Raw genomic sequence first — 8,642 nt, 5'->3', positions numbered from 1 at the left:
GACAATTCCCTCAAGAAGACATACAGATGGCCAAAAACACATAAAAAGATGCTCAACATCACTAATTATTAGAGAAACACAAATTAAAGCTACAATGAGGTATCACTTTAAATCAGTCAGAATGGCCATGATGAAAAATTTATAAACAATAAATGCTAGAGAGGGTGTGAATAAAAGGGAGCCCTCCTGCACTGTTGTTGGGAATTTAAACAGGTGCAGGCACTATACAGAACAGTATGGAAGTTCCTTAAAAAACTAAAAACAGAGCTACCATATGATCCAGCAATCCCTCTCCTGGGCTATATCTGAAGAAAACCATAACTGGAAAAGATACATGCATCCCAATGTTCACTGCACTACTATTTACAACAGCCAGAACCTGGAAGTAATCAAAATGTCCACCAACAAAGGAATAAAGATGTGGTACATATATATACAATGGAATGTTACTGAGCCATAAAAATAACAAAATAATTCCATTTGCAGCAAGAGGGATGGACCTAGAGACTGTTATACTTACAGTTATACTTAGTGAATTAAGTTGAACAGAGGAAGACAAATCTTATGTGATATCATTTGTGGAAGCAAAAAAAAAAAAAAGGTACAAATGAACTTAGTTACAAAGCAGATATAGAGTCAAAGATGTAGAAAACTAACTTATGGTTACCAAGGGGGTAAGGAGAGGAAGGATAAATTGAGAGATTTTCATTGACATATACAAACCACTCTATAAAATCAATAACTAATAAGAATCTATTGTATGGCACTGGGAATTCTACTCAATACTATGTAAAGGCCTATATGGGAAAAGAATCTAAAAAGAGTGGATATATGTATACACATAACTGATCCAGTTTGCTATACAGCAGAAACTAACACAACATTCTGGAGGAGGAAATGATAACCCACTCTAGTATTCTTGCATGGAGAATTCCATGGACAGAGGAGCCTGGTGGGCTGGAGTCCATGGGGTTACAAAATCAGACATGACTGAGCATGGATGCACAACCCAACATTGTAAATCAACTGTGTGTGCTAAGTTGCTCAATCATGTCCAACTGTTTGTGACCCATGGACCATAGCCTGTCATAGATTATGTCCATGGGGATTCTCCAGGCAAGAATACTGGAGCAGGTTGCCATGCCCTTCTCCAGGGGATCTTCTCAACCCAGGGATTGAACCCCACGATTCCCACATTACAGGCAGATTCTTTACCATCTGAGCCAGTTTAAAAAAATAACACATTAGACCAAATGAACATTTTAATTGATATTTATAGAGCATGTCATCTGAAAGCAGAAAAATACATATTCTTTTCAGGTGCACATGGAACCTTCTCCAGGATAGAACACATGCTGGCCACAAGACAATTCTCAGGAAATTTAAGAAAACTGAAATCATATGAAACATCTTTTCTGATCACAATACTATGAGGCTGGAAATCAACTACAAGAAACAGCAACTTCAAAAAAACAAACAAATAGAGGCTAAACAACATGTAACCAACAGATCACTGAAGAAATGAAAGAGAAAAAAAAATAGACAAAGTCTTTCATTTGTAGAGACAAATGAAAATGAAAACAGGGTGATCCAAAATCTATAGGACACAGCAAAAGCAGTTCTAAAACGGAAGTTAATAGCAGTATAATTTTACCTTAGGAAAAATACGATATAAGGAAGAAAAATCTCAGATGAACTACTTCACTTTACGCCTCAAGCAACTACATAAAAAAAGAGTAAACAAAACCCAAAATTAGCAGAAGGAAAGAAATCATAAAAGTCAATGCAGCAATAAATGGAGATGAAGAAAACAACAGAAAGGATCAGTGAAACTAAAAACTGGTTCTTTGAAAAAATCAATTTGATAAGCCTTTAGCCAGACTCATCAAGGAAAAAAGAGGTCTCAGATCAATAAAATTAGAAACGAAAAAGGAGAAGCTACAACTGACATCACAGAAACAAAAAAGATCACAAAAGCAGACTGCAGAAAACTATATCCTAATAAAATAGACGACCAAGAAGAAATGGAAAATTTCTCAGAAATGTACAATCTTACACAATTGAACCAGGAAGAAACAGAGAAAATGAACCACCAAATTACCAGTAATTAAATCCTTTATTTGAAAACTCCCAATAAATTAAAGTCCAGGACTAGATGGCTTCAAAGGTGAATCTGATCAGATACCCAAGAGTTAAAACCTATCCTTCTGAAACTCTTGCAAAAAATAGCAGAGGAAGGAACACTTCCGAACACACCACCCTGATACCAAAGCCAAACAAAGATATCACAAGTAAGAGTACAGGAAAATATCACTGATGAACGTAGACCCTAAAATCCTCAACAAAATATTGGCAGTCTGAATCCAACAATACATTAAAAGGATCATAGACCATGATCCAGTGGCATTTACTCCAGGGACACAAGGATTTTCGATTTTCACAAATCTATCAATGTGATACACCAAATTAACTAACAGAAGACTAAAAACCATATGATCATATATTAACAGATATATATATGGAATCTAGAGAAGGAGTAATGGCAACCCACTCCAGTACTCTTGCCTGGAAAATCCCATGGACAGAGAGCCTGGTAGGCTGCGGTCTATGAGTTCGGCTAAGAGTTGGACACGACTGAGCAACTTCACTTTCACTTTTCACTTTCATGCATTGGAGAAGGAAATGGCAACCCACTCCAGTGTTCTTGCCTGGAGAATCCCAGGGATGGGGGAGCCTGGTGGGCTGCCGTCCATGGGGTCACATAGAGTTGGTCACGACTGAAGCGACTTAGCAGCAGCAACAGCAGCGAAGTAGTACTAATGACCCTATTTTCAGGGAAGTAATGGAGATGCAGACATAGAGAATGGACCTGTGGACACAGCAGGGAAAGGAGATGGTAGGACAAATTGAGAAAGTAGCATTGACATAAGATAGATAGCTAGTGGGAAACTGCTATATAACACAGGGGGCCCAGCCTGGCACTTTATGATAACCTAGAGTAGTGGGGGAGGAGAGGGCTGGGAGGCTTTTGAGGGAAGGGATATATATATATATATATATACACACACATATATACACATATATGCTGCTGCTGCTAAGTCGCTTCAGTCGTGTCCGACTCTGTGTGACCCCATAGACGGCAGCCCACCAGGCTCCCCCGTCCCTGGGATTGTCCAGGCAAGAACACTGGAGTGGGGTGCCATTTCCTTCTCCAACACATGAAAGTGAAAGGTGAAAGTGAAGTCGCTCAGTCCTGTCCTGACTCCTAGCGACCCCATGGACTGTAGCCTACCAGGCTCCTCCGTCCATGGGATTTGCCAGGCAAGAGTACTGGAGTGGGTTGCCATTGCCTTCTATGTAAATAATTATGGCCAGTTCTCACTGTTGTGCAGCAAAAACCAATACAACACTGAAAACAATTACCCTCCAATTAAAACATAAATTAAAAAACCCATATGATCATCTCAACAGACACAGACAAAGCTTTTGTCAAATGTCACCTTATTATACTATAAAGTATTTAATTTGGTAGTATCTTTTTTAAGATGCAATGCACATAACCTCTTAAATTGTTCAATTCAGTGTTTTTTAGCATATTCACAAAGGTTGTAATCATTATCATGATCATTTATGGAATACATTCATCATCTCAAAACATAAACCTCATACACTTTAACTATCCCCTCTCTGCTAATCACCCATACCAGCAGTCCTAGGCAACCACTGTTCTGCTTTGTCTCCATAGATTAGCTTATTATTACACTCTGTTGGATTTAACTTGCTAATATTATTTTGAGCACTTCTGCATCTGTATTCATAACAGATAACTATTGTGTGGTGTTATTTTTTATTGTGTCTTCATCTGTTTTGATATCTGGGCAATATTGGTCTTATCAAAAGAATATTGGCCATATAAAATTAATGTTTCAAATGTTTGGCAAACATTCAACTGTGAGACCATATCAGCTTGGACTTTTTGTTGGTGGTGGTGAAATTTTTTCGTTGCTAATTAAAACCTTTCACTTATTATATGACTATCCAGATTCTGTATTTTTTTTTCTAAATTCAGCTTTGTTAGGTTTTTTGTTTTTCCAGGAATTTGTACATTTATCCTGTTTTTTATTTTCATACAGTTTTCATTGTCCCTTTAATTTTAGTAGAGTCAAAAGGAATTATCTGCTCTTTTCTTTCTTTGCATTGAATATTCGCTTATTTTCTCTGTCAACATAATGAAATCTTTGCCATTTTGTTGATCTTTTCAAATGATCATTTTTGGCTTTATTGATTTTTATATTGTTTTTCTACTTTCTATTTCATTAATTTCTGCTCTAATCTTTTTATTTTCTTTTGCACATAGGCTTTACTTTTTAAAAGTAAATTTTTAAGTTGAAGGGTTATTGATCTATTAATGTAGACCTTTCTAGCCATAAAAATTCCTTAAGCATTATTTTTACTGAAATTCATAAGGTTTGGCATGTTGTGTCTTTATTTAATTTCATTAAAAGTAATTTATAGTTTCTCATTTCTTTTTTGGCATGTTATTTAGGAATGTGCTATTTTGATTTTCACATATTTATGAGTTTCCTCCATTTCTTTCTCTTATTGACTTAAATTTTACTCCACTTTGGTTATAAGATCATAAACCTTTATTTTTTTGGAACTAAATACATATTAATAGAAAATAAAATACAAAAAATTCTCTTCAGCAAACAGAAATATTTAATCCTTTTTCAACAAATCAGAAGTTGCTTCATCCTCAGAGTGCAGTTTTTGATGCGTGTGTTTACACTTAAGATATGTTTCACAGACTGTTCATTAAACTGCTATTGCAAAGCAGGAGGTAGAAGGGACCATCTCAGGAGAAAAAGACACTGGAAAAGCCACACCTCAGAATCATCTGGAAATTGAACACTTTCTATCTTACCACTTTTCACTTCCAATTATTTTCATTTATTTACCACAATCTGCCCTTTCAGGGGATAAAACTGTTAATAGAGGTGCAATCCCCCAAATAATCTTTCTTTCCCACCATGCATGCAAGAGCCCAAAACTTTCTCCGTGAAATCCACACACCCATTTCTAGAAACGTCAGCTGGAATGATCCATCTGTCCCCCAGAAATTTCTCCTTTCTCCCAATAGACTGAGCAACCAAGTTCTCTGAATCCCCTGAACCTCAAAATTCCAGGTATCACAGCCAGTGCCAGGAGAAAAACCTGAAAGATGAGAGCAGAGAAGGCTCTCTGCCAGTGCTAGGTTTCCTCTTCTCAACAATAAAAATCCTAGTTCTCTGCAATCACAGACACGGAAAGACATTTGCCAGCACGACCCTGCCCCATTTCCTAATTCCCATCCCTGCATTCTTACCCTGATAGAGTCCCTTCCACTCAGTGACCCTTGCAGCATTGCTCCTACGGAGGGTGCCCAGCAAACATCCTCCTGCCGAGTGCAGCCCCAGTGAAGCAAGGTCGCCTTGGCGCCAGAGACTGGAAAGAGCCACAGGAGGACACAGCAGTATCTCTGTGATTGCAGATTTCATGTTCATTCCCATCACCACCCTTCCTCTCCCTGTCCTTCCACACTAGAGAAGGACTGAGAAGAGGGTGGTGGGCTCGGGACATTTGTGGGTCTTTCATAGTCAGGCAGTGATTTCATCTGTCTGTCCTAAGACCTGCGGTCTTGTGCCCTTTGCACGCACCAGCCCATTACATCAAATATACAAATCAAGGTTCCTCATTTTCTTGTGTGACTCCGGTCACCAGCAGGAGGTTGTAGGCCATGAACTGCACGCTCAGCACATTGCTCATCCGGTGGGTGCAGACGCCCAGGAGCTCTCTGGATGAGCTGTCTGCGGGCGTGCGGCTGTGAGTGCCCTTGATGTCCCAGACACGCACTGAGTTGTCCATGGATGCTGACACAATCAGGCTGCTGTCCTGGCTGAAGGTGAGGCTGGTGATGTTGTCCGTGTGGCCCTGTAGCTCTTTGTAGAGGGTCCCGGACGCCAGGTCCCACAGCTTCAGCCGCTGATCCTTGCCTGCAGACACTAGGTACTTACCGTTGGAGGAAAAGGCCAGGGAGTGCACGAGGCCGCGGTGGCCGGTGAAGAGCCTCACCGAGTTCCCCTGCTGGGTGCTCCACAGCCGCACCGTCTTGTCGGTCGAGCCCGTGGCTAAGTAGTTTGAATTGGGGTGGAACTTGATGCAGTCCACGTCCGCCACGTGCACGGTGTAGATGCGCAGTGGGTACGTCCGATCAAATGACCAGAGGCGGGCCGTGTGGTCGTGGCACCCGCTGGCGAAGTACAGGCTGTGCGGGCTGATGTCCAGGTCCCACACGGGGCAGGCGTGGCCCTGGTACTGCACAGTGTTGGTGAAGCTGCCCAGGTCCCAATACCTAATGGATGTGTCTTCAGAGCAGGAGAGCAGCGCTGAGCTGTCCGGAAGGAACCTGGTGCCGTACACCGGCCCAGTGTCCCCGAAGGACTTTCATCTCCAGAGCTGCGCTGTGGTTCTCATCCTCCTCCGGGACATCATGAGCCAAGTGGATGTGAGACGCGTCGACTTGAGGCGGTTCGGATTTTAACTTCTTGGAACACAGACTCCACAGTTTTATACAGGAGTTGTCAAAGCCTGCGGCAAGCAGCCTGCTATCCGGGGAGACCTCCGCCGTGTTCAGCAGCTGCTTCGTGTTGTAGAAAGCGTAGAAGCAGATCGTGGTGAGGGACAGGGGGCCGTCCCGGACGCGCTTGATGCTCTCCCGCAGGGCCTCCAGCGCCTCCTCGTTCTGAAGGGCAGATTTTGGCATGTCAGTGGGCTCTAGGCTGGGGCCCTCACCGCCGGAGGAGCCACCGCTGGCGTAGAGCTGGTAGTCCATCCTCTCAGCGGGCCACAAACTGGGTATGATGTGCCAGACGAGGACTCTGCCCAGCGCAGTGTCGTCCCTCTGGAGACAGCAGCGAAAGGAATAGCAGCTTGTCTTCCGGTCGACGTACCACGTACTTGTTGTCCAGGAAGCCCCGCAGCCGGAAGTTACACGTAAACAGGATATCCTGCCTCGTCCGCGTGGTCCGCAGCTGCACAATGACGTCATCGGCGCTGGCCTCCTGACTTCAGGGCTCTGCGGGGAGTCAGAGTGGGTGAGAAAATTTCACAGCCTTCCTACTGTACTTCATATTGCTGGGGCTCTCCCTCGCAAGAGGCTGCAGACACTGTGAAGGTACAACCAGATTCTGATTGGGCTGCGAGGCTGGCTGCCGTCTCCTGGGCTTTCAGCAACCGGCGCAGGCCCTGCTTCAGCCGGCAGGACGAGACGCGGCCGTCTGGATCTGCTCCGTGAGCACTTGTGTCATGACTGAACATCCCAGGTGGCTCCTCCTTCCCCCACTGCAGCCGCCGCCGCCAGGGTTTCGCCATGCCGCGTGCCCCTCAGCCCCCGCAGGGTCTCCAGGGCAGCTGAGAGATGACTGACTGAGGTGGCTAGCTGACTCAGAGCCCCCCTCGGGCTGAGCCAGGCCCTCATAAACATTTATAGTCTTTCAGTTCTGTTAAATATATTGAATTTTGTTCTATGGCCTATCCTGGAGAATTCTCTTTGTGCACTTGAGAAGAGTATATATTCTACTGTTTGAAGTATTCTATAGAGCTCCGTTAGGTCAATTTAGTTTACAGTGTGTTCAAGCCTTCCATTTCCTATTTATCTTCTTACTATGATGTTTTTCTATATCTTTGCATTGATCCTACTTAGAGTCCTTTAAGCTTCATGGATGTGTGGATTAATTTTTTTTCATCAGGTTTAGACATTTCAATTATTTTTTTAAATTTTTTTCCTCTTTTTCTCTTTGTTCTCTTTTGTTATAATAGTCTTTGTTTTAAAAAAAAAGTCTGTTTTGTTTGATGTGAGTATTGCTACCCCAGCTTTCCATTTCCATGGAATGTATTTTTCCATCCCATCATTTTCACAATTTTTATTTGTGTCTTTAAATCGTTGAGTCATGTATAGGCAGCATTTAGATAGGTCGTCTTTTTTCTGTCCATTCAGCTACCCTGTGTCTTTTGATTGGAGCGTTTAGTCTATTTACATTTAAATAAGTCTGCTGCCTCTAGTCAAGGCTATGGTTTTTCCAGTGGTCATGTATGGATGTGAAAGTTGGACTGTGAAGAAGGCTGAGCACCAAAGAATTGATGCTTTTGAACTGTGGTGTTGGAGAAGACTCTTGAGAGTCCCTTGGACTGCAAGGAGATCCAACCAATCCATTCTAAAGGAGATCAGCCCTGGGTGTTCTTTGGAAGGAATGATGCTAAAGCTGAAGCTCCAGTCCTTTGGCCACCTCATGTGAAGAGCTGACTCATTGGAAAAGACTCTGATGCTGGGAGGGAATGGGGGGCAGGAAGAGAAGGGGACGACCGAGGATGAGATGGCTGGATGACATCACCAACTCGATAGACCTGAGTTTGAGTGAACTCTGGTGGTGATGGACAGGGCAGGCCTGGCATGCTGCAATTCATGGGGTTGCAAAGAGTCAGACATGACTGAGTGACTGAACTGAGCTGAACTGTACTTATTGTTACATTGTTAATTGTTTTGCATATATTGGTGAGCCTACTGATTTTCCACATTTCTCTGCATCTTTTTATTTTTCTTCATT

General features: G+C 42.7%; 1 pseudogene; it reads right to left on the bottom strand.

Moving 5' to 3' along the window:
* LOC102182913 lies at positions 5,722-7,410 on the bottom strand (annotated as a pseudogene).

This window comes from Capra hircus, chromosome 21 (genome assembly GCF_001704415.2).
Source record: "Capra hircus breed San Clemente chromosome 21, ASM170441v1, whole genome shotgun sequence".
Classification (NCBI taxonomy): Eukaryota; Metazoa; Chordata; class Mammalia; order Artiodactyla; family Bovidae; genus Capra; species Capra hircus.
Note: the sequence above shows the minus strand (reverse complement) of the source record. Positions and strands in the feature narration are given on the sequence as shown.